Raw genomic sequence first — 27,249 nt, forward strand, 5'->3', positions numbered from 1 at the left:
TTCAATGCATTCAGATCTTTCTATTGTTATCTATTACTTTTCCTGAGTGTTTGGTGATATCCTTGGCCTGAGATACTGATGGCTTGGGAGGAAATGCTCATGTGTACACAGAGCCTATATGGTCAGCTCTTTTCCTGGCAAAATTTCCTGGCTGTTCTTGGCAGTATTTCTTTAGATCTGCTTCCTGATAGCAAAAAAATCTCAAGGCAGCCTTAATGGAATTGGGAATCACATTAGTGCAGAAGTCCATGAGGATGACAACCTGAGGTAGTCTCTCTTGTAATAGTGGAATTTAGATGTTGGTTTCTTCTCCAGGTACCTATCTCTCTTCTCTTGCTGGAAAAGAGTAAAATATTGTGAGCTGTGTTTTCTTAGTGTCTGTTTTCAGCTTTTGTGATTGAGACTGTCTTAATAAATCTTTGTTTTACCTGATAATCCTTACCCTTAGTTCTGAAAATGTAATCTAAGCTGTTTTGAGAAAGTGATTGCTGTACTAACCAACTTATACTTCACATGTTTTTCCCCTTAGTTTGTGGTGAAATTTTTCCCTCCTCCTTTGCTCAGGAGGCCTGAGGGAAAGATGACTAAGGTGGTGCTTTAGGTTTAGAAGGGGGGACAGGGAATAGAAAGAAGTTGCACATTGCTTCTGTAGATGTGTCTGGGCTGCAAGGCAGACTGAAGAGTGTGAGTGAACTGTCTTGTGGATGCAGTGCAGAGATACTTTTGTATGTGCTTAATTCAGGCTTGTAGTTCTGTTCAGATGATCTGGGCCACACAGGTGACGTGTTGGTACCTCAGTGGGTACCATCTTTTTCTAGGGTAGGTCATGGTGTCAAATGCTATGTGTTGGCCCCAAATAACAGATTTCTTCAGCAGTGCTGAGTACTCTCAATTGACTCAACCTGGGGGAGGGAGACAGAACTTGGGTTCAGTCCATGGCTCCTTAGGACAGCCTTCAGTCTCTCTTGAGGCTTTTGTAGGAAGGCCCAGGGCTGTCCCATAATCTTCTGAGCTAGGCTTGCCATAAAAAGGACAAGGACTCTGTAAATATTGCTGTTCATGGCTAGTCAATAAACCCCAAAGAGCTGAGCATGTACATTTTGTTGTTTATCCACAGGCAGAACACAGGTCCTTGCCCACAAGGACTTTCACTCCACTACAAACATCCCAGTAAGTGATGCCAATAAATTTGGCATTTCTATAAGAAGAATTGGAAGTTTGAAGTCACAGTGATGAAACATCCCCAGAGATGCTCACGGTGTCCTTTGCACTGTGCTGCAGCTGGATGTGCGGGGAGGAGTAAGAACTGGGTCACCAGTGACAGCCCATGTTCATTTTGAGGGGAAGTGTTTTGGGAGTAGTTTGACAAAAACCTTCAAGATAGTAGCATGCTATTACCATTATTCATCAGGAGCTTTCCAGGTGGCTTCAAAAGCCAGTGGTAATCACTAGTGCCATCAGCTAGATAAGAAACCCGAAGCAGGGAAAGGAAAGAAGCGTGTCTGAAGAGATTCAAAGAACCACAGGAGGAGTTCCATCCAAAGGCTGTGCAGGCTTGCAGTTATCCTTCTAGATGTCTGCTCTTTCTAAATTTGTCAAATAACAAAATGAGTAATGGCTGATCTATTGGTCATTCGTGTTGAGTTCATGTGTTTTGCGTGCTCAGTTTGGAGATCCTGCCTGTGATGCTGCTTTGCTTACTGCTAGGATTACCTGGCAGTTTGGAGGAGCTGTTGGACAATGCCTCCAAAATGAGCTTTTTCACCTGAAGAATTTAACATTTCTAAGCCCTTATTGCTGGAACAGGAAGAGAAAAAGCAGAGCCAGACTAGGAAAATATGCACCAGAGCAAATTGAGTATGCTACCATGGCAGGGAACTCTGACTTAGACCCACGACTCTAGACTCACTGTGTTTTGTGAACACTTGAGTCAAAACTAGGAAACCTTTTTAAAGTGAGGCAAAATCATATAAAGGCATTTTGAAAAGCTGGTCATGAAACATCGTTGGTCATTAATGGATTTCTTAAAAAATTAAAGGGGAGATAAGTCAAATGACTCATCAGGAAGTAACTATGCCACTGAGTCAGCTGCTTTGGTGCTTGGGATAGATGGACCTCTTAAAAAAAATAAACATGGGAGGGAAAAAGAAAGTATTTAAAAATTAGCAGATAGGACAGGATGCTTTACCGCTTATTTTCTTATTAGTATTTTTACACAGTTTTTATCCACTTCTGTTCTAGCCCCTGGCTCTAGTCTCAGGCTGGTATGATTATTCATTTTCTCAAACTTTCTCACACATGTCTGTGAATAAAATACATGCATATGTAGAGTAAGTTTATAATATGGATCAATTTATTTTTGTATTCTGTAGGGGAATTGTATGTATATATATGCATGCAAAATGTAAGTATGTAAAATGTATTGTGTGGGAGTACATAAGGCAGCAAAACTCTTTCAAGAAGATGAATCTTTTTATCCAGGAGTAATTCATTACTTTAGAAGTTTTTAACCTTCTTTTGTTAAAAATAGAAACTTTTCTCATGCTGTTCTCTTGAATTTGCAAATTGAATGCACTAGTGAAAACCAAAGCACTATGAAGAATAAAAATTTGGTTTCTAATGGTTTTCCGTCCTGAGAATGACTGCCAGTGTAGACTCTCCCATGCCTAATGAGGATGAAGCACATTCCTTGGCTCTTGGTGAGGTCCCTAATATTCTCCCTCTTTCTTGATAAATCCATAAAATCTGACATTTGTGTGAAATAGTAAGTCTTGCCATCTGTCTCTCCTTTACCATAAGGGGAAGTACCCCAGGAAAGGTGTTTTGGGTGTACCTTGTGTCACAGAGTGTTGAGTTAACACTGCAAAGGGTGGATCTGCCACCTGGAAAGCAGCATGCAACACACCAGCAAGTTCTGGTCCTCACCCAGGGCTGAAACCTGTCTGTGCAGCCAGTAGTGCAAAGGCAGGTACCTTTGTACTTTATTATAGACACAGTAAACAAAGAATTTTTGTTTCTTCTTCCTTAGCTGTCATAATGAAATTTTATTATTGCAGTGGTTTTATCTGCCCTCTGATGAGCATGCATGTCGTTAACGTTTCCCACGCTCTCTGCATCCACGTCTCGAGGTGGATTCCATGGGGGCCCTTCTCCCCACGCCTCGTGTCCCCAGCTGGCAGAGCAGGCTGGCCTGGGGACAGCGATGGGAGGGAGCTCTGCAGCAAACCTGGCTGCCCCTCGCTCCTCTGGAGCAGTCTGGGCTCAGGACTGGGACTGGCTTGGGTGTGGAGAGCAGTGGCACGGGTGTGCACTCCTGGCTGGCTGGTTTGGACACTGGGCACGAGTGAGTGAGGGGTGTCCTTGCTGCAGGGACAGTAGCAGTCATCTGCTGTTTGAGTGTGACAGAGCAGGACCACCAGGAACGAGGCTAATAAGCTCCACGTGCTTTCTAGGAAGGTGCTGTAAAGATGCAGCAAGAGCTGTGGGGAGGGTAGCCTGCTCCCCCTGCCTTCCTGCTCCCAGGCTGATGCCTGGACTCCTGTTTCCCTGCTCCCACGGGAGGATGGTCCTTTGCTCCCCAGGAATGAGCTCGATTGTCACACCGTAGCTGGGGCTGCAGCTATGGAGACCCTTGCCCCTCCCTCTGCAAGCCCAACAATGGCACTTTCCTTCAGGGATCTACTGGTGGCTGCCACCCTCCTCCAACCCTGTGTGCATTCCCCCTGTGTGCTGTGGGTCTTGTGACAACCTCTGCCTCAAGAGCTCTTGATTGAGCTGCTGGGTGCAGGGACAAGTGCAACAGGGGCCCCACTTCAAGAAGATGTGTCTTCCCTGATCACTGGCTTGATATCTTCCCAAAGGCCTCCTGGCACAGATGGGAGCTCAGGGAACATTTGAATAAGGAGAGGGAGGAGGTCTGACAGCTCCATCTGGGACTCTATCAGCCACTCACCATTTGTGTACAGGCTTTATGCTCTGCTGTGGCATTGTCCTTGTTATGCTGGTGGCTCTGGTTCTTGCTCTGCCTGTTTATTTTTACTCCATTGTTGAATTTACTGCTCCTGAACTCTTTATTCTTGCTGGCTTCTGATAAATTACTGTCTCTTATTAGCCTTAATTTGCTTCCTCCTAACAACCTTTAATTATTTGCTGCCATCATATCTAGATGCTATATCCTCTTAATTAGGGTTGCCATACTGGTAGAGACTCTTCTGTGCCTTTGTTAAATCCAATAGCTTTGCTTCTGGCTTGTTTTGGCCATTCTCTCATCTTTTCCTACTCCTGCTTCCCCATCCACTTGTATCTTCCATTGATGCTATGGACAATCCTTCCAGTCCTTTCCTGTTAGCATTCATGGTCCTACTGCAGCCCTCTGTCCACCAGGTCCTTCTTGCCTTGTTCTTTCACAACCTACATCCTACCTGCCTTTTTTGGGCACTGGATGGTGTGGGTCAATTTATTTTTTTTTATTTCTCTTCTCTGTTTGTTTTTATGCATTCTTTGATCTGTCTGTCCAGCTTCCCCTATCCCTCTTATTTCTTGCTTTGGGAATGGTTTTGGTTTCTTCTCTCTGCTGGTGTCCATATTCCTTTGGTGAGGTGTACTTTGCAACTTTCTCCTTTGCTGAAAAACTTCATTTTGACAAATTTTTTTTTCCTCAAGACTAGTTCCAATGACTCTTTGTGACCCTTTTCTTGAGCAGCTCCCAGAAGCCTCTATCTTATTGTCTTCAGTCCAGCACATCTAGCTCTGGTACTTGTTTACCACAGAATTATGGAATGCTATGGGTTGGAAGGGACTCCAAAGATTATCTAGTTCCAGCCATAGGCAAGAACAACTTGCACTAGACAAAGCTGCTCAAAGCCCCATCCAACCTGGCCTTTCCACCATTTTCTGCTCAGGCTCCTACTTGGAGCCCTGTGTCTTTGCTGGGCAGTCAGATCCTGCCTCTCCCAGTGCCTTGGAGTGTTCCACCTCTGTGGAGCTTAGGCTTACCTGTTTGCTGCAGCATTCAGTGCCCAGCACCACTCTGCATTGTGCTCTGTGCTGCTGTTCCCAGAACTGAATCCATTTCCAGCATCACACTGTATCCATCTTCTCTCCTGACTGCTGACTTCTGCAAATCCTACCAGCTTTCCTTTGTAGCACCACCAGCACATTTCCTTTTCTGTTGGCTGCTACTAAAGTGTTGGCTGTGGAAAAAGTAAATAGAAACTTAGGTGACTAGAAGAGGAAGGAAAAGTGGTCAAGCCTAAAAACAGATAAACCTTGTTCATGAGCCTAGAATGAATCTATTCTCCCACTTTAATCTCTTTTTCAAATTCCTCTGGTCGTAACCATTGCTGAAATGCCGAGTGCCTGCTTCTCTCCCTCGTGTACCATTCCCAGCAGTCCTACAGCCCCCGTGCCTCTCTCTGCACCCACACTGAAAGCTGGCACAGCCTGCAGCTCACCCTCCTGCCCAGCCTGCACATGAGGCTTTGTCTAGAACAGCCATCCTGCCTTGCAGCACTGGGGCCAGCAATTTCCATAGTGCTGCCCTTTCTTTCCCAAAACTGGAGCACACAGATTTCCAGCTGCTGTCTGTGTTGTGTTTTCTTTGCTGTGCCACGACTTCATGGCCTCAGCGATGCAGTTGACAGAGGCTGGTGAGGCCAGGGTGTTTTGCTGGTACTGGGGAGCCATCTGCCAAGCAGCCTTTGCTCATTCAGTCAGTTCTCAGGACCTGTCTGCTTGCTCCAAGCATCGGCAAGATTACGGGAATGATTCTGTCTGTGTAAGTCATTAGTTTAACTAATATTGTATCTCTTTAGTATAAAAACGTTCTTTGAGGTTAATTAATGAGGAGTGGGAGGAGATAAAATGAACTCTGGTTTTGCAGGTGAAACACCATTCCTTTAAAACAGAATTCTTGTAATGTTGAGAAAAGGAATAAACCCACTTAAAAGAAACCTCTACTTCTTCCTGTGGGAGACTGTTTCCCACAGAATGCTGTACCTTATCCCCCCCTCGCTTTTTTTTAGCAAGATATTCCCTACATGTCCATATCTGCCTATCTTCAGTCTTTCTCTTAATGAAGTGATAACATCTTGCATCACCAGGATGTACGCCAGTGGCTTGTCCCCTCAAAACACATCAGGTCCATAACATAATGTATAGAAATGCTGTGATACCTCAGATGAGGGACACAGCTTTCTGACTTCCCTTCCATAGTGCCATGGCAGCTGCCAGCTCCTGCCACAGCTCACAGGGCCTCTTGCACAATGTCTCAACAATAAATCTCAGCAGGCTCTCAAGATGTCCGTGTGAAAATTGCTCTCTTTGTGAAGAAACGTGCGTGAGGGTGGGTGTGGTGCCCAGCTCTCCCTGTGGTACCCCAGGAGATGGGAGGTGGCTGCTGCCAGGAGCATCCCAGTAAGCTGCTGTGGAGGGGATGGCACAGCCCCTCTCTGCCCAAAAACATCATCTTCTGCCAAGGCTGGCAGAGACCTTGCAGACTGCAACAAGCCCGGGAAGAGCTTCCTTAGGTGTGGCTCCTGACTGTCATGTCCTTATCACAAAGCCGTGGGGAAGTTTGTGTTAGGCCTATTCTCTTGCTAAACAGAAGTTCAGCTTCCAAGTCGGTCAGCCCAGCTGGAAGCTTCATGCCAAGTGGGGGTGCCTGAGGGAAAAAGCAATGCAGAGAGACCCTGCAGCTCTTGTAGCCTTCCTTGTAGCCTGTTTCTAACACCACCAGCCTCTGTTGGTGCGTGGCTCAATGGCACCTTGGCAGCACATGTGGGAGTGGGTGAGGAATTGCTGCTTGGCTCTTACACAGGTCACAACTGCAGCACTCACAACACATTCAGTGTTCTCCAGCTGTGTTAAAGATGGCTTTTTGCTTTTTCTCCACAAGACACATGCTAACAAGAAAACAGCTACTAACCAGCTTTGGAAATACCTGGTCATTTTGATGTATGATACACAATGGCCTTGAAAGCAAGCCCGGAGCATCAGTGCAGGGTGCCCTTTTCCATAGGTGCTTGTGCTGGCTGGGGTGAGGCTGGGCTGTGATCATTCAGCTGCAGAACTGGAGACTGAGCTGCTGAGCAGGAGATGATGAATTGGCTCACAAAAATGTGTGTTTGGCTGCAGCCCAGTGCCTGTGTGCCTTGGCATGCTGTGGCTGGGATGGGTGAGGAGCAGGAGGGGCGGGCGAGGCGCTGGCACGGCGGGGAGGGCACGCCTGCTCGGTGGAAGAGGGTGGGAGGTGATGGGAACCTGGGGGCTCCTGGTGGCATGGCTCAGCTTGCTCTCTTCTGCCCTGCCAGGCCCCAGCCTGGCACTGCCTGCTGCTATGCTCCTCTTCCACGTTTTCCTCCTTGCTTTGTTTGCTTTCTGGTGAGCCAAGCCTTGTTTTGGAGGGGGAGAGAGAGCGGTGCAAGTGAAAGAGATCTTCATTGGTGGGGAGAGCAGAGACTCATTCTTAAAATCTTCTCTTGCCTTCCCCTTTCTTAATCTCAGAGGAGCAGCAAAGCACTTCCAGTGTCCATGTAGGAGCTTGCCTGGGATGCAAGAGGATGCAAGAGGATGCAGCTCCAGGAGGATGCTCTCAGACCCCAAGGTGCTCTCTTTCACATGGAAATGTGTGCATGAGTGCATGGGGAGGGCCAAAACACAAAACCATCCTGTTAGTTCTGCAAGGGAAAGCTCATCATCACGCACAGCCCAGCCTGGAGCTGTGTGCAGATTCCTGAGGCAGGCACAGGGACAGAAGTCTGCATGATGGGGGTTGAGTTTGGTGTTAATCACAGCAGCAGGCTCCCGGTGTCTCTAGCCAGGGATTCTGGAAGGGTGACTCTGGGTGCTGTCAGCAGGCATGTAAATGCACGTAGAGCCAGCTCATGCTCCCAGCAGGGAACAAGCCCTCCCTTCAGGAGGGAGTGGGTGGGCCTGCTAGCTGTCTGGGCCTGAGAGGGAGGAAACACCCCAGCATCAGTCCTGGCTCCAGAAGCAGTGTGGGGATTTTTGATGGCCCTACCCCACACTGGTTCATTCCTGTCTGCAAAGAAAGAGATATTTTTCTGCAGTGGGCAAAGGGGAGCTGTGATCTCCTCTCTATTTCAGTCCCATCCATTTTGCAGCATCAGGAGTGGCGCTGGCACGGCCATCCTTGGGGGGGTGGGTGGCCTCAAATGCTTTCCTGACATTTCTTTATACACCAGCTGTCACCCCTGTGGCATGGATGTAGTGAGGGAGGCCTCTCCAGGAGAAGTCACAGACAGCAGGGCCAGCTCAGTGTTGGGCAGAGTGGGGATGCAAGGCTCTGCCATGTCCCCTCTCCCTCTCGGGAAGGGCTGCTGGGTGCTGGGTGCCAGCAGCACCCTCTCTCCTGGCTGCTGGGTGCTGGGGCTTGTCTGCTTCCTCTGGCAGCAGCCCAGCTCCAGTGCTGTCCCCATGGGGGTGACACACAGCTTCTTGTTGGGGGGGTTCAACCATGGGCTGTTTTGGGGAGGGACACAGTGGCAAGGGGCCAGCACGTGGTTGGGGAAATAAAAAATCTTGTTTTCCTGAAGGCTGCTTCTCTGAACAGAGCACCCAGCCCCTAGTGGAAGGCTTGTCCCCACCAAGGAGGGCTTGACACTGATCCAACCAAGGGTTCCAAGCACTGGTGCCAGCTTTTGCAGGATAGAGGAGATCAGGAAGTGGTGGGAATGGACCCCAGCTCTGACTCCTCCAGGGACAAAGGTTTGCCCCATCCTCCCTCGTGCCCACTGCCACTGACTGATTGCCACCTCCGTGGCTTTGCCAGGTGTTGAATGGTCTCGGTGACCCTTCCCATGCACTTCCTTTTTAAGGGGTTCTTTTTAATCTGGACCCTTCAATGTCTGCTCACAGGTTTGATGCCATGGACAGCTCTGGGGTGCCATTAAGAGACACAAACCCTGCAGCCTGGGGATGGAAGAGAGCAGCCTAGGGAGGAATGTGATAGGTAAGAGCAGCTGGCTGCTGTGCTGCAGATTCCCCAGACTCATGGGGAGGGGCTGTGCTGGAGATTGTCTGGCCCATCAAGGCAAAGTGATGCTGGCTCGAGGAGCACTGAAGCCTGCTGCATCTGGGTGCTGGTTTGAGATCTGATGTGGTGAAATCCTGAGAGCCTTGTGGGGATGTGAAGGAGGTGAGGTTTTCTGACTGGCTGTAGAAGGGTGTGGAGGGCCTTCCTTGTGTTTCTGAGAGGTTATAGCAAGTGCAGAGGGTGAACAAAACTAGTCAGTTGGTAAGACAAGGCTGTAATTAAAGCCTTTCAACGTCCTTGCCTGACCTAATTTTTCTTAAATCATGTCTTACCTACTTTTTAACTTTGCCTTACCCAAGGATAAATGCAAAGTAATGCAATTAGGTTCAATGAAAAAACAAATGGTAGAAAACTGATCAATGATAAAAGTTTGATTTGATCTATAAAGTGGCGGTCTTCCTGCTGCTTCCTTGCCCTAGTGAAACCTAAGTTGTCAAGAGGACCTCATCTAGCACTCAAAAAAATATAATTTCCCTTTACTTTTAACACCCAAAACCTCCAGCCAAGCAAATAATTAGTGTGCATAAAGCTTGCACCAAACAAACCAGGACAATTTCCCCACCGTTGCAATTAACTTCTAGCACTGCTCCTCACTCTCAAATAGCTGGGATATCCTTGCAAGGTGACTGGCTCACCAGAGCCTTGAGGCTTCACACAGGGCTGCTCTGGCCACTTCTCCTACAGCAAATCTTTTTTTTTCTTCCCCAGGAAAGTATTCCATTTTAGATGTGAGCACGTGTCCCTGAGCAGCAAGGTGCACCTCCACCTGTGAGAGTGGAGGTGGAACTGGCTCTCCTTGGTGCCCACGTGCTGGAGGCACGGCAGCAGAAGGTGTGGGACATCCCTTTGGTGAGTTGGAGCTGGATGTCCTGGCTGTGCCCCCTCCCAGCTTCTGACCCTCACTGCTGGTCAGGGCAGGCTGAGGAGCAGAAAAGCTGTATAAGCTGCTGTACAAACACTGCTCAGCTGTAGCTAAAACAGTAGTGTGCTCTCAACTCTGTTTTGGTCACAAATCTGAAACACAGCCCTGTATGAGCTGCTATGAAGCAAATGTCCCAGTCAAAACTGGTGCACCTCTCATTTCCAGTGAGGAGGCTAAGTCAGAGCTTTTGTCTTGGTATTTTGTCATGAAAGGACAAAAGATGGATGAGATTTGTAGGTAAAGCTGTAATATTTCATCAAACCAACTGTTATAATTGCAAAAAAATGACACTCTTATTGGAATAGGGTAATCCTTTGATTTTGGGTTGTAGGCATGACAAGTAGGGTTTTCTCCATCTATACCAATTCGTTTAATAAAAGACAAGTTTGCAATCATATAATCACTCAGAGCAGGTGTCTGCCTCTGTAGTACTGAGGCTACAATGAGCTAAGAAGTATAAAAGCAACACCTGAGGAGGAGTAGACCTGCAAGTATACAGTGAGTGTATAAATCAGGGCAAAGAAATGAACAAATTAACTTGTCCAATTCAATAACTCAACATGGCATGTAATCCAAAGTTCAGCTTTGTGTAGGTTTTTATTGCTTGCTCAGGATCAACTGCTCCAGTACCCTGCTGCTGTTTGTTTTTCTTTTGAGTGTGTTAGTGCTGTTATTCCAAAGAAGTAATAAAACTTCAAGAACTGGACTTTGAGTTTACACTGTTTGTGCTTGAGAATTGAAAATTTTAAATGGAATTTGTCTTTATCACCTAGAGACAGTGTGTGTGAGAGAGAACAAGCAAGAGGCAGAGTTTTACATATCTACATCATCATGAATTTCAAAGGGCTTTACAAATCCTACTCTTCCAAAATCTACTAAAATGCTGTGCTTTGCATATGATTATATGAAGCTCATTAGTAAGAGTACTAATGAGCCTCTACACACCCGAGGCAGATAAATGAGGTTCCAAAGTAAAATGATTTGCTTAAGGTCAGACTCCTGAAAGTTGACAGCAGAGCTGGAAATAGAAACTATTGTTTCCCAGTCCCTTATACCATATTCCCACGGATGGAATGTGAGGTGTTTTTTTTTTTTTAAGATGAAAACACTGCTGTTTGTTCATGCTGTTTCATTTCTTGTGTCTTCAGTGTAATCTTCACAAATGCAAATGTCCTGACCTAGGGCTATACAAGGCCTTCATTAAAGCCTCTCCACAATACCAGCCTTCATGCAATTGTATAAAGCAGAAGGGGTAGCCCAATTTAACAATTCCCACGCCTCATAAAATGATTGACCTACTTTCTTTAAAGTGGGTTTAAGCCATAGCCCCCAACGTGATTGAGCACGGAAGCCACACTATTAATTGTCTATCTTCTGCCATTAAGGTGTGAGTTACTGGGGAGTGAGGCAAACAGTGTTTGTCTTTCATGCACTAATAGACAATTTTACATGTTTTTTTATCTTTATTTTCAGTCTGCAATGGAGCACACTGAGCTTCCTCCTCCCTTCTCCTTTGAGGAGCTGTAATTGGGATGGGGATGAGTGCAGGGAGGTGTGGAACGGGTGCTGCACCAGAGAAGTTCCACTGTTGGCATCACAGCTCTGTCCTGGATGTGGGCAGCCACTGAAACACCCTGTGCCCACCTTTGCTGCCCTGCTGTACACACATGTCTTTTCCTCACTTCCCTGAACAACTGCTGCTCTTGTCAACAATTTAGAGTAAGGCCAGTGAAAGGGGTTTTGACAATTCTGGGCTTGTAGAAAGACCTGTGGCCCAGAAAAAAAAAAAATACACACACATATATATATATGTATACATACATATACATGCATATATATGTAAACACGTGAAAGAGAAAGCAGGAGACTGAGCCTGCCAACAAGCCTCCATGTGAATATGTGTGTGTACTTCTTGGCAGGGCACATGTGACTTTGTGCCTGCACATTTTATACCATTCCTACACACTCCTCTTATCCTGAGCCCGTTTTAAACTTGGATATCTGGAGACACAAACTCATTCCCTGGGATGGCAGTGCTGAGGAAGCCATTGGCACCCATGGTCATGGTTTGCCAGCCTTTGTGGCACTCATAACACAGATCATCCATCCCTGGGCAGATGTTTTCTCCAGCAGCTCTCCAGCCAGCACTGGTAATGCTGGCAAGAGCAGCAGAGTATAAGAAGTTTACTTGTTGTATAAACCAAACAGATAAGTACACATTCTCCTACTTAGCAGGGCTGGATCAAATGATGGCCACAGAGTTCAAATACCTCAGGTTGATTAAAATTGGGTTGTTTTTTTTTTTTGTAGGTTATCTGAAAACAGATACTTCAATGCACTGAGACAATGGCAATAAAAGCTGTAAAACTGTGTTCTTGTTTTGGCACTAGCCCATTGTAAACAGTGAGCTCCTGGGCTTAATGAGGCAATTCTGTACCATCACTTTTAATAACTGAATGTTTGTCTCCCGGCTATTCAGGTGGGCTATTACTGGTATTTAATATTACTGGCAATGTTGTTGTGTATTTTGTGCCAGTGCTGGCAAAGAACAAGGTGATTCTTCCAGATAACAGCCCTGCAATAGTATTTTTCTGATTTTAACTGAGCAAAAGGCCAGGCAAAGCCACTGCACACTTGTATTCAGCTTTGCCTTTTCCTTACAAACTTTATTTCAAACGCTGAAAGAGTTAAATGAAATAATTACAGACATAAGCATGTTGATTCTAGCTTCTGTTATGGCAAACACAAAAATGTATTGAGCTAAAAGGTAAATGTTGATTGAAGCAGAAAACTGACGTCAATATGAACTCCAAAGTATTTTGTATCTTGATGTTTGGCACATGAACACCACAGTGTATATATAGCGTGAAATACTTAGGTTTGTTTTAATTAGATGTATGATAAACTGCTGATTGTGGTTCTCATTTCAAGTGTAACAATTTACGGCATGACTAATTCTGCTGAAAAACCCAAAATTGTCAGCAACAATTTGGAGGGTTGAGCAAACTGCCAAATGGCATTGATGGGGTTTTCAGAGAAAAAGATTCATATGCTCTGCTTAGTCTGCCCAAATTTTCAGGGTGATTTTTTTTCCCTGACCAGCATGCTTTATACCAATACTTCCCCCTCACTCAGAAATGTGCTTGATGAAGATCAGTTTGTGGTGGAAGATGTAGATACTTGGTGCCAGCACCGTGATTCCTTCCCCTGTAGATGTGCCAGGGCTGGTTTGGGATTCTCCCCATTCTCTTGCCTGCCACAGCCCAGGCTGGGTCCCTTGCACAGGGAACCCCACCACTGTCAGCCTTTCTTTGTGTCAGCCAGTAGATCTGAGCTTGTTGCTACAGGACACGAGAAAGCACAACACGAGCCACCACGATGGCAAGGTAAAAAGAAGAAGGTTTATTTTTCTGACTCTAACTTTTATACTTTTACAAAGGTGACAGTGGGTTGGAGAGTGAATGGGCCACTTCTCCAAAGACATTGGAGAAACCACCAGTACATCAATTTCTTCCACCCCCACGAAGGAATGCAAAACAATATGTTGTTTATAGAAAATTGTTTGGGAAAGTTTTCTAACAGAATGTAAACTCAGAAGGCTTTAGAAAATCTTAAGAATCAGGGTGACATGAGCTCATGTTTTTCTCTGTCTGTGGCTCTGTGCAGCAGTGATCTATCTCCTGAGAGTCTGGCAGCTCTGGGAACATTGTTCTGCTGAGGACAGGGTGGCAGCAAGGCTGAATCCTGCTGAAGTGTTGTGGATGGCTCAGAGAAGTCCATCAGTCCACCAGTGTGCTTACTGGTGGGTCCAACAGCACTTCCACCATGTACAAAATGAGGGGGAATTTTATTTCACCTTTCCATTAGATCCCCACTTGCAGAGTGCAGAGGTGGGTCATGGCTGGTGGCAAAGGGGTTGTGTGGGCAGCTCTGGCTCCTAGAAGTGAGGGATGAGGCCAGGTCCCAGCCATGGAGGCGTTACAGGCCTGGGCTGGGGTGTGGGTGTGCTGGGACGAGAGATGGCCAGGAGCTGGTGGAGCACGAGCGCGTGGGGTGCCTGCAGCTCTGCCAGCGGCCGTGCTCGAGTCAACTACACTTGGAATTAGGCTTGAAATGTCCCGAGAGCCCTTGGGAAGGTGCCCGTTGTGATTCCCAGGGCTTCCCCAGTCTGCGTGGCACTGCGTGGTCAGAGCCGTGTCTGGCACCGCCACAGAGCCTGCTGGTGAACCTTCCTGCACCAAAGCCCTCAGGCGTGGGCTTGGCCTTCCCTCTGCATCTGTGCACTGACTACATTTAGATCTGTGAGTCTCCAGTGGGGCCACAAGTGTGGATAACCTGAATGTGCGTGCTCCAGAGCAGCAGCAAACAAAGGAAAGGCGAGATGGATGACAAAAAAAGGAAAAAAAAAGCCCAGCTCTTGGTTTCTTAAGGAGATCTGACCTCGTACATAGGCTTGTGTTTTCTCCTATTTCATTTTCCTCACCCTGACATATAAATGGAGAGTGAATGGTTTCACAGAGAGTTCTGCTCTTGCTAGATCAGTATTAACCCAGGGTTAGCTTGAACCTGGGTTTAGAAGAATGACTTGATCTGAAGGTAATTTGGAGCAGTGCTTTTTTCCCCTCTGCTTTTAGAGTATCTCCATGTCCCTCTTTCAACTATTTATTTTCCCTTTCAGAAATTCTAAAGGAAAGTAACTTCAAGTAAAAATTTAAAATTAAATATAAAAGAGGACATTCTTGAGATGCAGCCTGATTGTCATAGTTTATGTCTTAAGAAAGAGATTACTGAGTGTTCTCCTTTTTCATAACTTGGCTACATTAAAAACACTGCATAGGTAAGTAGATTTCCTTGGAATATGTTCAGGAACTTAATGAAGAAATAAGTAATTGACTAGTTTTCCTTGAACCTTGATGGATAATCTGCAGGCTTTTCTTTTAAAGCAAGAAGACATTTTTTCCCAAGTATTTCAGGTATTTTCACTATGCAGCCAAACAAGGTCTCCAGCAAACAATTTTTTTCTGCTTTGCAAGTCTTTTTCTTCTATTAGCTTGGCTGCCTTCAGGAAAAAATGTGGCAGACAGAAGTGGTGTTTAGCAGCAAAAGCCAGCTGGGGAATCCCACCACCTCTCCTTCTGGGGAAAAGTGAGCCAGACATCCAAGTGAAAAAACGAGCTAACTGGAGAGCCTGCATTTTCCTCTTCTATGTGGCTTTTAACAAAATACCTTTTGGTGATCATAATCTGTTGCTTCAGGCCACTGACCACGGATGTGGGTCTGGAGAGAACCAAAAGCAGACGCTTCAGAGGAAATTTCATGGTCCATGTTAACTCAGTTATGTGATGTGGCACACTCAGGCTGTTTCCACACCTGCTACAATCTCTCTCTTGAGGACTGAACATCCAGCTTCCCAAGACATCATGGGGACAAATGATCTTCATGTCCCAGTGTTGTGAGAAGCAGAAATGGGTCTCCTGCATTTTAATGCTGTGCTGTTTGTGACTGCTTTTGTGATTAATGTCCCAAGGGAGAAAGCATCAGGATGCACCAGAAGGAGGTGCTTTAAATAGAAAGCAGTCAGAAATGAAAGGCTGCTTGCATGAGGCATAGCTGTGCCACCTGGATCATCAGGAAGGAGCCTGTCCTGGGGGTGAGTGGGTGGTCTTGCTCCACAGCTGGGGCTGAGCTCTGAGCTCAGGATGCAGAATGTGCTCAGCATGTTGCCTGTGTCTGGCCATGCAAACTTATCTTGGCCACCCAAGACATCTATTACACTCTGACTCACTCTGCAGAGACACAGCCTGAGGAGGGATGGTAATTTTTCAAGGCAGTTTCTTCAGAGTAAAACCACACTTGAGGAAGCCAGTTCCTTCCCATCAATGAGCTCAGCAGCTCTGCACCAGCACTTCACATCACAAATGATGCTTGGGGGTGTTTGTCTGAACAGCACAGCCTGTTCAGAGATGAGGAACCCAGCCCACTTGTCACAATTTGCCAATAAATCAAGGTTTCATGTAGCTTGTGAGCTAGGTGATTCATCTTTTTCTTGGTAGGTGGGTGATGTTCTTGTTGCTAGGTTGGGTACTTCCCTGACTTCAATACCAATGCTGTGGTAAACTCATCTTTCTTAGGGCTCCTCTGCAGGTGGAGGCTGAGTTTGGACGTCTCCAGGCACATCACTGCAGGCTGGGAAGGATGACAGGGAGAACAGCCTGGCAATGTGCTGGACATCCTATCTATTTGGCCTTCTAAAGGTTTGGAGATCTCCTGCTCCAGGTCTTACATGGACTCCAGATGCAGGATTCCTGCTTAATCAGCATGTCTTCCTCTTTGCTTTTCAGGAAAAACTCAGCAGAGCTGCCATGTGCAGGGCAGTTTAAGGCTCATAAAGCTGTGTCAGAAGCAGAGCTGCCTGAGCAGAGCAATGGCAGGACATTTTGTCACCTCACAGTGTTGGCCCTGCCACTGACTGCACAGAGCTGCTGTATTTGGTGGCCAGGAAAATTTGGTTCTGCATAGCTGGAGTGAATGACAGGCTGCAGGAGCTGTGCAAGCAGCAGCTGTGTCGTGCAGGCTGAGCCTGTGCTTCGAGCAGCTCAGATGCTATCTTGCCCAGGTTCCTTCCACGCTGTCAAATTCAGTGCTGCTGGGTGGTCATGTAGATGTCAGAGAGGAGATGGTTTGACCTAATTGTTCTGGCTTAATGCAAATCAATGCCTTTTATGAATTCTTATCCTGGTGTAAGTCTATCTCATTTCTGATCATTCAGAACAAATAAGTAGGATCCTTAGGAGTTTATACACTACAACTTGTTACACATCCATTTCCAAAACTGATATCCAGTGTCTGCATTTGCAAATGGGCAACATGTGGGATCCAGCCAGGGATAAAAAACTTGTTGTATGAATTATACATAAGCCCTGTCTGTGCTCTGTGCTGATGTTTCTAACAGCTCTTTAGCTGAACTAACATGCAATCACGTAAATATTTGGATTCTGCTTAACAGCTGGAATGGCAAAGAAACCAAGAGCAAGTTAACATTATACAATCCAATATAATGCAGGCTAGACCTGTACCTTGGCTAATGTGAGTGTTTATACACACTTATATGTATCTGTGTAACTATATTGTTAATTCTTGAGGTGGAGCTGCTGCTGTATGTGATATGCTGGTTTGATAAACTGTTTGGACTGAAGTGGAAGAAATGGATCATTTATTTGCAGAATAAGAATGGAATGATTTAAACTTAATTCTTTGCATTTGCTGTCCTGAAGACATAGCACACTATTTCTGGTTATCTTTTGTACTGATCTTTTGTCTGGTTGTTTCCTGTATTGATGTTTGATCAGTATGAGGTATACAAACTTCTGGGTTGCTTTGCTGCTGGTTTTCTTGGGAAGCAAAGGGTGCTAGCAAATACACAGCTTCAACTCCAGCCAGGAGCCAGCCTTGGCTGGGCACCAGTGAGCAGCCTGGAGCCTGACGGGGCAGAGCCCAGGCTGGGGCCATGGCCACACACAGGGAGGGTTTGCTGGGTGCCTGGGAGGGTTTCAGGTCCTGTCACACACTGCCAGCCCCACTCTGGCCAGGGCACTTTCTCACCAGCTGCCTGCTGGTGGATGCTGGCTGCAGGTGATGGGGCCTCGGGAGCTCTTTGCCCACTCTGCCCACCAGTGTGGGAACTGATAAGATTTTGCTGCCCACCTTGACTCCCACCTCCTCCTCAAGGCCAGAGGCTAGGAAAGTGAAATTGGTAAGGAACAATTTGATGGTCTATATCTCTGGTGTCTCTTGGCAACCTCATCTAGTGTAAGAGGAGGCAGCAAATGCTCATAGCACTCCAGCCAGTTTAAGCTAAGCAATTGACAACCCCCACCCTCACCCTTCTTTTTTTTCTTTTGTTTTTTCTTTTTCATTATATTTTCCTTTGAAAGAGACTTCCTTTTCCCAGCATTTCACGCACTTCTTCATTTCCATCAGGGCTTAATTCCTGATTAAAACAGGGTTTGCTAACAGCTTATATAACCCTGTAATGGAAAAAAAAGGTTTCTTAGATGGAAAAATATTTACCCAGAAAGAACTTGGCTCTAGGCTTACAGCAAGCAGAGAAAGTATGTGAAAGCATTGTGAGTAAATGAAGGTCATCCTTCTCCCTCGATAATTTGCTTGAACTGGTAAATAGGAATTTGTTCCATATGGAAAATTGAGACATTGGATACTTGAAGAGGTAGAATGCACATATTGCTTCTTATGACACCAAACCAATCAATGCATAAAAAGACAAGATGTCAAGGATGTAGTCTCTAGCAAAATCCAGACAGTTGAAAACACCTTCTGAAAATCTGTGAGGATGTATGCAAAATGAAAATAAAAATAGCTATGCTGGTTTGGAAATGCACAAGCAATGTCTGGTTTGTATTTCTTAATAGGGGCTTACATTTGCATCAAATGAATTTCATTACTTGCTACTGAAGAGGTCTTCCTAAGAGGCATGCATTTCCCCTTATTGGCTCAGGTTAAGTATTCCTGCTGAGTAGAGATTGTTCTGTGCTTGGATAGGAATTCTCTGGTTGCTGTAAAGCCTCGATTTGTGACTCCAGGCATGTGCAGTGGTGTCAAGTGTCAAGGCAGGGCTGCAATGGGCTCCATTCTTGCAGCCTGCTTTTCTTACCTGCTATCCTGTTACTTTACTCCAAGGAGTCTGGGGGTTAGAGGTGTTGTTTAGACACATGGAGTCTTGTGAGATTGTGCTTGCAGGTGAGTGTTACCACTGACCTGCAGAGAGATTTCCTTTTGATGGAAAATAATGTAGATTTCTATTCTGAGTTTTTCAAATATAGGCTTTTGTGATGGGAAGAGAACACCAGTGATACAAGGTCCTCTCAAGAAAGGCACTAATAGCTTAATGCAACAGCTCACTATTCTCCTTCTGTCCCCTGCTCTCTCTAAAGCTTTCCTCTGTGGCACAGAAATACTTTTTAAACCCTTACAACACACCCTTCCTATCTGCCAAATATGCTCTTGCCCCTGCCTGTTCTCACAGCCATTACAGTTCTCCACCCTGGCTGTTTGCTGCACTTCTGCTGCCTTTTGGAGCTGGGTCTGGGTGTCAGGACAGTGTAACTCAGCCATGACAAAGCAATAAAACAAACAGTTTATCTCCATGTTCTGGCTCTTGGATATGCCTAATGCAGGAAGTAATGGTTTACCTAAAAACAGGTGGAACCCAGGCCATGGTAGCTGCGAGCTCTGCTTGGCTCCAGACCATTACATCAGCAGTGGACTTAATCCACAGAAAACATCTAAGATTTGTAAGTAGGAGGGATCTGGAATTAATATGTTCACATTATTACAATTTTTTTTATTGGAAGTGATTACTGGAAAATGATGGTGTTGCTAAGTAGCTGGTTTTCCTTCCAGCTCTGTAGTATGTGTATTCCTTTGCCTTGTTTAATATTTTATGAGCATTTTTTTTTTAATGGTTTTGTTTGTAAATAGGACAGCAGATGCCAGGACCTAAAAACTATTAGAGATGTGATCCAAAAACTGTGAAAGTCGGGATTATCTTGCCTATGAGATCAGATGACTAATAATCTAAGTATTATAAGGCCCAAACCAGAGACTGAGTAACTCTTCCATGCTTTTACAGCAGTAATTCTGACTATTCTTTTTGTCCATATGGATTAGATAGTTGATCCTTTGCTCCTTATCTCTCACCAGATCATCTCTGAGTGCCAGTGATATGTAATTTTTAATGGGAAACTGTGAATTTGGAGTGAAATAAACTTTACATGAATTGCAGTTAGCCACCAGTCAATATTTGGTGTTTCATTATTGAGGGCAAAAAAAGCAATATCTGAAGAGCTCTGGTTTATCAATTCTGATAAGTCGAATTCTGCTGAGAGCTGCTGTGCTCAGCCTGCCTCACCTGCTCCTGTGTCTCCTGTCCTTGGTATACAGTGATGCCTTTGCCACTGCCACACCAAAAGCCTAAAATCCTCTGAATGTCTCCCCTAACCTTCCCTATATCTAGATGGTGAGTTCTTTTTTTTTTTTTTTAAAGTTGTACAAAAGATTGCCCAGGTATATGATTTAAAAGCACTTGCCTCTTTGGTAGGGCTAAAATTGGGGTCTGCATGTTCTTTGTCATGTTGACAGCAGCAGATCCAGGGATGACTCCCTCAGAGCCAATGGTTTGGCAGGTTTTTTCTGGTTGTTTACCTGATGATGGAGAAGTGAATACCTGAGAGCTGCTGAGCAGAGAGACACGTCACATCTCACTGATGCTATTTGAACTGCCTGACTTGTGACACATGGTAGAAGTGTTTTCCTTCGGATCTAGGCTGAATCATGAAAATGCCTCATCACAGAGAATGTAAAAGTATTTTCCATACCAGCTCCAATTTCTCTACGTTGTTACTCTCCACATTTCCAGAAATGACTTATCAACAAGTTTGATTTGTGCAACGCTAGAAGATAAGCTGGCTGAAGGAGCAGCTCCGGCGTTCTGAGTTCTGCCGGCCAGAGTGAGCATCCTTGCTCTGCGATGTGACTCCCCGTGCTCCTGAGCCTCTGGCTGTGGAAATCCCCAGCCCAGCCCAGGCTGTGCACACTGGCAGGGAGCAGGCTGGCTGGCCCAGCATCTCCTGCCGTCAGTCCCGAGTGTGCCCTGCGTTCCTGGGCAGCTTTACCCCGGCAGCGTCTCTGCCACCAGCGCGGCTGCCCCGGTGGGATGGGCAGAGCTCGGTGCCCAGCAGGCACTGGCATCAGGAACAGTTTTTATCCAGCCACAGGCGTTCCCCAGCTGCTGGAGCAGTTACTAATTGCCAGGGACCGGCTCCAATGCCAGCCCCGCCGTGGGTTCCGGGCAGGAGTGCCCTGCTCAGCCCTTGCTGCTCCCCACATCCTGGTGAAGGGCAGCCTGTAAATTCCCTGGGGGCTGAGCTCCTGCTCTAGGTAGGTTATGTTGAAAGGGGGGTTTCATTTCTTTTGGTGTGAAATACTCTTTGCTTGGCCTTTTTTTCTGATTTAAATGTGTGGATCTTTTTTGTCCCCCCACCCCCCATTTTATGTAGAAATTGTTTTGGATACCTAAGCATCATTTCGCAGCATCATTTTGCTATTATCCAAAACTGTTTAAAATCATATGAAATGGCTTAAAGATTCTCTTTTTTGTCCCATTTCCTGGCCTATTTCTCCTGACAGGCACATCATACAAGATTGTTTCACCAGGACTTGTGAGCTGCCCTCACTGAACTGGAGCTGTCCTCTGCACTGCTGGTGACACTTGTGGAAAACTGCTTCAATATCAGCTCAGCGCCACATCACCCTACGTTTTCATAAATATTTCCACTTCTGATTTGGTAATTTACAGCAGATGCCATCTCGTGTCATTTATGAATGGCCAAAGCACAAGGGTATGAGTGGTGGGAAGCACTAGACCACAGCCTCTGCTTCCCAGCCTGGCTCTGTGACATGGCTTTCCCTATGTAAGGTGGGATAGTAATGGGTGGATTAAAAGCTATTGGAGTCTATCAGCTTGGCATCACCTGCCATTCAATTCCCATGATTATTGAGAGAGAAGTGAGTCAGAAACACAGAGCAGGGGCTGGGGAGGTCCTCTGGAATCACACCAGATGCGCCAGTGTTCTGCTGCTGCAGTTGGCTCGTGGGGGTCAGTTCTGAGAGGCAGCAGCAGGAGCTGAGGGAAGGGCTCTAGCATGAGAGGCTGAGGCTGGGTGAAGAATCCAGAACAACTGTGGGACATATTTTCTGTATAGAATATTTTATGTATGACTTTGTCACCTACATGCTTAGTCAGTCCTGTCCAAGCTTTTTGCAAAAAAAATAAAAGTGAAGAGAAAAGAAAAAAATAGCTCCTTGTTTTTAATGGTAACATTTAAAAATAATATAAAACCCTCCTCAGTGGCCAAACCACAGAAATTGCCATGCAGATCCAAGAGCAGGTGTGCCTCCTGGAGCTACTGGAACAGCATCAGAAACCTGCTAGATCCCCAGTAAAAAGTGTCCTCTTAATTCTGAGTCAAATTCTGCTCCAAATGTGGTTGAGAGCAAAACTCCTATTTACTTTAATGCTTGCTGCCTTTCATCTGTTTTTGGAATAAACTGGGATCAGACCTGAGAAGTGCACACAACTAGTGTCTGTTAGGGCAGAGGGAAGCCAGTGATGCTGGGAGATGTTTGGGAATGAGCTGTTGGCTATGTCCACATTCTTGGGATGAGACCTTTCATGAGTGTAACACACCAAAGAATATTCCTGGTCTTTCAGCATTAAACTGAAGTTATGGCCTTCCATTTTCACCTCATATTTCCCTTAATTTCGCCCCCAGGCTGCTTTGGATGTCTGCAGCCAAATGCCCGTGTGGCACTCAGCTCTGTAGTCCATTTCCACTGGGTTTTTGTGCTGCTCCCACCTGCCAAACCAGTGGTTCTGGGGGAGCCATCCCTGTATCTGCTGCTGTCAGTGTGACCAACCCAGCAAAACAGCTCCATGCCTGGCCTCCAGCATTGAGCTGTCCCCCTGAATTACAGGGCCTGAGTAGGTGCTTCTGCTCAGCGGGCTTCATGGAACTTCATGGACTTCAAGTTTCACTCAATAAAAAGTTTCTACCTTCTTCAGCCACTTTTTATGCCATGGAAATCATCACATCCCTTCAAGAACAGCAGGTTGTCTGAATAGGTTCTTGTATTGTGGTGGAAATAAGGAAAGAAAGAAGATAAGTTGTGTGCATAGGCTACTACAGGATGTATTTCCAAATTCAAATTCCTAACCATAAAGCCAGTCCAGTTTTTGGGTCAGTGTGGATTTGGGGTGCTAAGTCATGGTTAAGGCAGAGGCCCGAATAGATTCAGACCTTCCAATTCTCCTATCTGATCGTACCCATCACAGACTTCAGAGATAATTGACCTATTATTCAGTGGGAGAACTCCTTCCCACCCACTTTCCTCCCCCCCATTTCCCAAACCATTCTCTCTCACTTAAAGCCTTCCAAAACTTTTAAGACTTGATACTCCAGAGTGTTAAGCACCCTGGCCCCGATTCAGTCGAGCACTTACACATAGGAATAATTTCATTTGAAGTCAATGCAATTATTTGCATGCTTTAGTTGCTTTGGAGGGAATTGCTCCATATTCAATAGGGTGGAGTCCACCGAGTCCTCTCCTGGCTGTGTCCCTGCTCCACAGGGAGAAAGCTACAGCAGCTCTTTTCAGTGCCTGCCCCAGTGCAGAACAAAAGGAAGCGGCAGCTAGAAAGGGTATTTCTGGGCAGGATGGGGCTGTGGTTCACTAATGCTGTGTTGTAAAAGCCTTGTTCTCATTGTAGTCTTATCAGAGCCTGAGAGATTATTCTTATCAGAGCATGTAACAATATTTTTATCAGCTTGAAAGATTATTCTTTTATACCAGGGTGGCTGTAAGCCTCTTAAGACCTTTCCTTTTATTTGCTTCTCTGCTTCTCTTCAATCAGCATTTGCCCTTTGATATGAAAGCTCTCAATGGACTGACATTTGACATAACATTGTGCTGGAGGTGTTTTACAGTGTTATATACCTGGATATGTGATTTAGGCCTCTTAGTTTGCTACTAGGAGTACATCTCAAGTAGTAATACATCACCTGTGCCTGTTTTAGGAGATTTGGCCCAGCAGTGCTCATTCCTGACTGACCAGGCTGAGGGTAGAAAATAAAAGCTTGCACCTGTGATTCTACCTGTGCTACTTTGGGCTGCTGGTTTGTGCTCTGGGGTGAGCTGAGCAGCTCTTTGGGACAGGAACATCCTCCTATTACATATGGAGTCCAGAGCAAGACTGAAGCTCCTGAGTCCTCCTGGAAAAAAGGTACTTTTTAAACAACAACAGCAATAATGATAATAGCCCTGTTCCATCTTCTGTATCAAAACCCCCAGCCTGGCCAATATGCACTTCCTGGTATTTTGGTATCCTGGTTTGGGAGCCTCAGCAGACTCCCTGTCCAGTCCATAGAGAAGTGGTGTTGGAATGGCATCAGCAGCTGCTCCGGGCCTCTTGTGAAGTCTGTCTGTGTTGCCAGGACACCTCAGCAGCGCAGGGAGGTCTGTAGGACAGTTTTTACTCTGCCTGCTCCGGTGAGAATTAAGTGCATCTCATCTCAAAGGTGACACTGCAGCCTCAGAGCTGCCAGGCAGGGATGTGGGCTGCAAGGGGCTCCCAGAGTGGTCCCCAGAGGCTCCTGTGTGAAATGCCCGGCACAAACACAGAGGGAGAGGATTTCTCTCTGCACCAGGCACAGGAGCAGGGCCAGAGCAGGCTCAGGGGCACGTCCCCGGGGCGGGCACCCAGCCTCAGTGCCAGGGTGCTGCCTCGCTGAGAGCAGCCCTGGCCCTGGGGCAGCAGGGCGCTGATCCCTGGGGCTGTCCCCCAGGACAGCACGGATGGGTGCCAATCTCCTGGCTGAGGGCAGGAAGGCTGGCTGCAGGGGAGCAGCCTTGGCCTCTGGCCCCGGCTCCTTTGTTTCCCAGCTTAGCCAGAGTCAAAGAGACCGGCTGTGGCTGTCCATGTTTGCAGTGTAAATGAGGGCACAGAAAACAGTGTGAGTGCTCGGTGGTTTTATTTTATCACGTTCATGCTCCTCTGCTTGCTTCCCACAAGCAGAGTGTACGTGGGGATTTTCTGCTTTTGTTGGTGCTGCAGATGTGGTGAGAGCAGCTGTGCACGGAGGGAATGCCAGTGCATGGTACTGGCATGCCCATGTCCAAATGCCTTGGCAGCTAGAGAGGGTCTAAATGTCCCTTTCAGCAGCAAAACCCACTCCTGCACCTTCCCTCTCACTCCAGTCTTACCGTGCCACAGCCAGAGAGGGAGCAGGAAAAGTGCCATGGTGAAGGAGAAAGGAAACACTGGAAAACAACAGGAGCTGTCTGGAAGGAACCACTCCTGTTCCTGTCTGGAATTTTCAGCAGGGATGAAATCGGCGCTTGTTTAATATCAGAGATGTGAATGTCAGGCAAGGTTTGCTTGGTCAGGGACTTGGCCCTGTCCCAGAGCAGGGGAGAGGGACCAAGGTGGGGAGGTCAGACCCTCCCCTCCTGCAGCACTCGGCTCAGGGGAGCAGCCTGAGCCCTGCTCTCCCCCAGGCTCCCAGCTCGGTGGCCAGGTGCCAGAGCAGAGCATCCTGGCAGGGCTTGTGAGGACGGCATCGTGCCCAGCAGCGAGCACTGAGCCTGGTGCTGCCCGGGGCATGGCGGCACGCTCGCCATCCTCCTTGGCAAGCAAGGGCCTGCATGCGTTTCTGGAAGTTTGCTGGGACTCTTTCTCCTGAGGTCCGTGCTGCCTGGGTGCAGTGCAGGTGGCAGAGCCCAGTGGCAGCAGGGCTGGCAGTGCCATGCAGATTCTTGTGCTCGAGCTGCTGCCTGATGCACTCGGAATTCCCCTTGCCTAACCCTTTTTAGCCTGTTCTTGGCAATTTTTAACTCCACCAACTTCCATTGGGAAAAAATGCCCAGTGGATCCCCCTCTCCCCCCCTTTCCCTGTAGGGCTTCCAGTCCACAGATGGAAAAACATGCTGGTGCATCCCATGCAGCTGTGCCAGCTTCTGTAAACGGGGTCACAGCTCACAGCAGCAGCCTGGCATCCTGCAGCCAGGATTTGGGCTGCCAAGGAGCTGCTGCTGACCAGCTGCTTCTGCTTCTCGACTGGGAGCTCTGCTGGGCCCCGGGGCTGTGGTGAAAGCATTTGGGGTTGTGGCTGGAAAACTCCCCACGCTCAGGCACCTGGAGGCAAACCGCCCAGATGTTCGGGTTTTTTGATTTTGTTATTTTAAATTTTTTTCTCTTGAAGACCTGAACTTACAAGCTAGCCTTGTGGGGATTTTTTTTTTTTTAGCTGGTGTGGGAAAGATCTGTGCTGTGGAGAGGAAAGGGGCTTGTCCCTAATTTCTGAATGCTTAAAGCTGGGGAAAGTGGCAACAGGACTGTGTTGTTCACTGTGATTACATCTACCCCTCCTTCTGATGCAGATAGGTCTCCTCCACAAAAGCACAGACCTGAGCTGCTTAGGGAGTGATCCTTTCAGAAAACCCTTTTCACATGGACTTAATGAGGAGCTGGATCAAGATTTTAAGGCAGCTTCTGTAGTTTTTTAAACAGAAACTAAAGTCTAATCTAGAAATGATGTTGCAGATTGATATTATATAAAAGGAATGATGAAGCATAGTAAAAATGCCCTGTACCTCTCTAATCTCCAGCTGTAACTTAAAATCTTAATTTCTCTTGCGGTTTTGCTAGGACAAGAGAAAATGGACAGAAAGTGGAACATTGGAAGTTCCACCTGAGTATGAGCAAGAGCTCACCTCACTGTGTGGGTGACCAAGCACTGGAACAGGTTGCCCAGAGAGGTTGTGGAATCTCCCTCACTGGAGATATTCAAAAGCTGTCTGGACAGAATCCTGAGTAATAGATCTGGGGGACTCACATTGAGCAGGGAGCTTGGACCAGATGGCCTCCAGTGCTCCCTTCCCACGTTGCCCATCCTGTGATTCTGTGACTGTGGTACCAGCTGTGCTACATTTTGCCAGCACCAGTTGCATCATGTAGACATCCCAGCTGCAGACTGACAACTTCTCTGGCCAAAAATCCCCCAGCCTGGTGATGTGTACCTGGCCTGTGTGGTGTAGCCATAAGGTGCTCGTCATCAATGTTTTATGCAGCTATTTAGATTTGCATGAGCTTGGCAATCACGTTCAAACCCCTTGAGCTGCTGGGGCACTCATGGCTTACTGCGAGGGGCTGGGGCCCTCAGCAATTCACAGGGTGGAGCCCATCATCTGGATTTAAAGCAGCTCCTTATGAATGTTCCAGACTGAGAGCAGAGGGACAGTGGTGCTTCCCACTGCTTGTACCCAGGGGAATAAAGGGAAGTGGGATTAGTGGGAGTTTTCAGAAGCCTCTGACTCGCCATAGAGCATAAATATCTTCAAGGGTTTGCCCTCAGGTGCTTCTTAAAAAAGCAGCTGGGTTAAAGTGGCTTTGCTAAGTTTGTTCCCATGAATATGATTTTCCCCAGGCACACTTTTTACATATGCCTGTTAGATAAAAGCTACCACACAGTAAAAGAAAAACAACACACAGGCCTCTTAATTAAAGATATCAGGGCAAGGAGGATCCTCAAAAAAAAAAAAAAAAAAAAAAAAGAGTGACATGGTTCTACTTTACAGGGCCCTGAGAAATAAAGCCGTCCATTATTTTTAGGGTGGTCCCCCTGGTTCCTGCACAGAC

Source organism: Lonchura striata, chromosome 2 (assembly GCF_046129695.1).
Source record: "Lonchura striata isolate bLonStr1 chromosome 2, bLonStr1.mat, whole genome shotgun sequence".
Classification (NCBI taxonomy): Eukaryota; Metazoa; Chordata; class Aves; order Passeriformes; family Estrildidae; genus Lonchura; species Lonchura striata.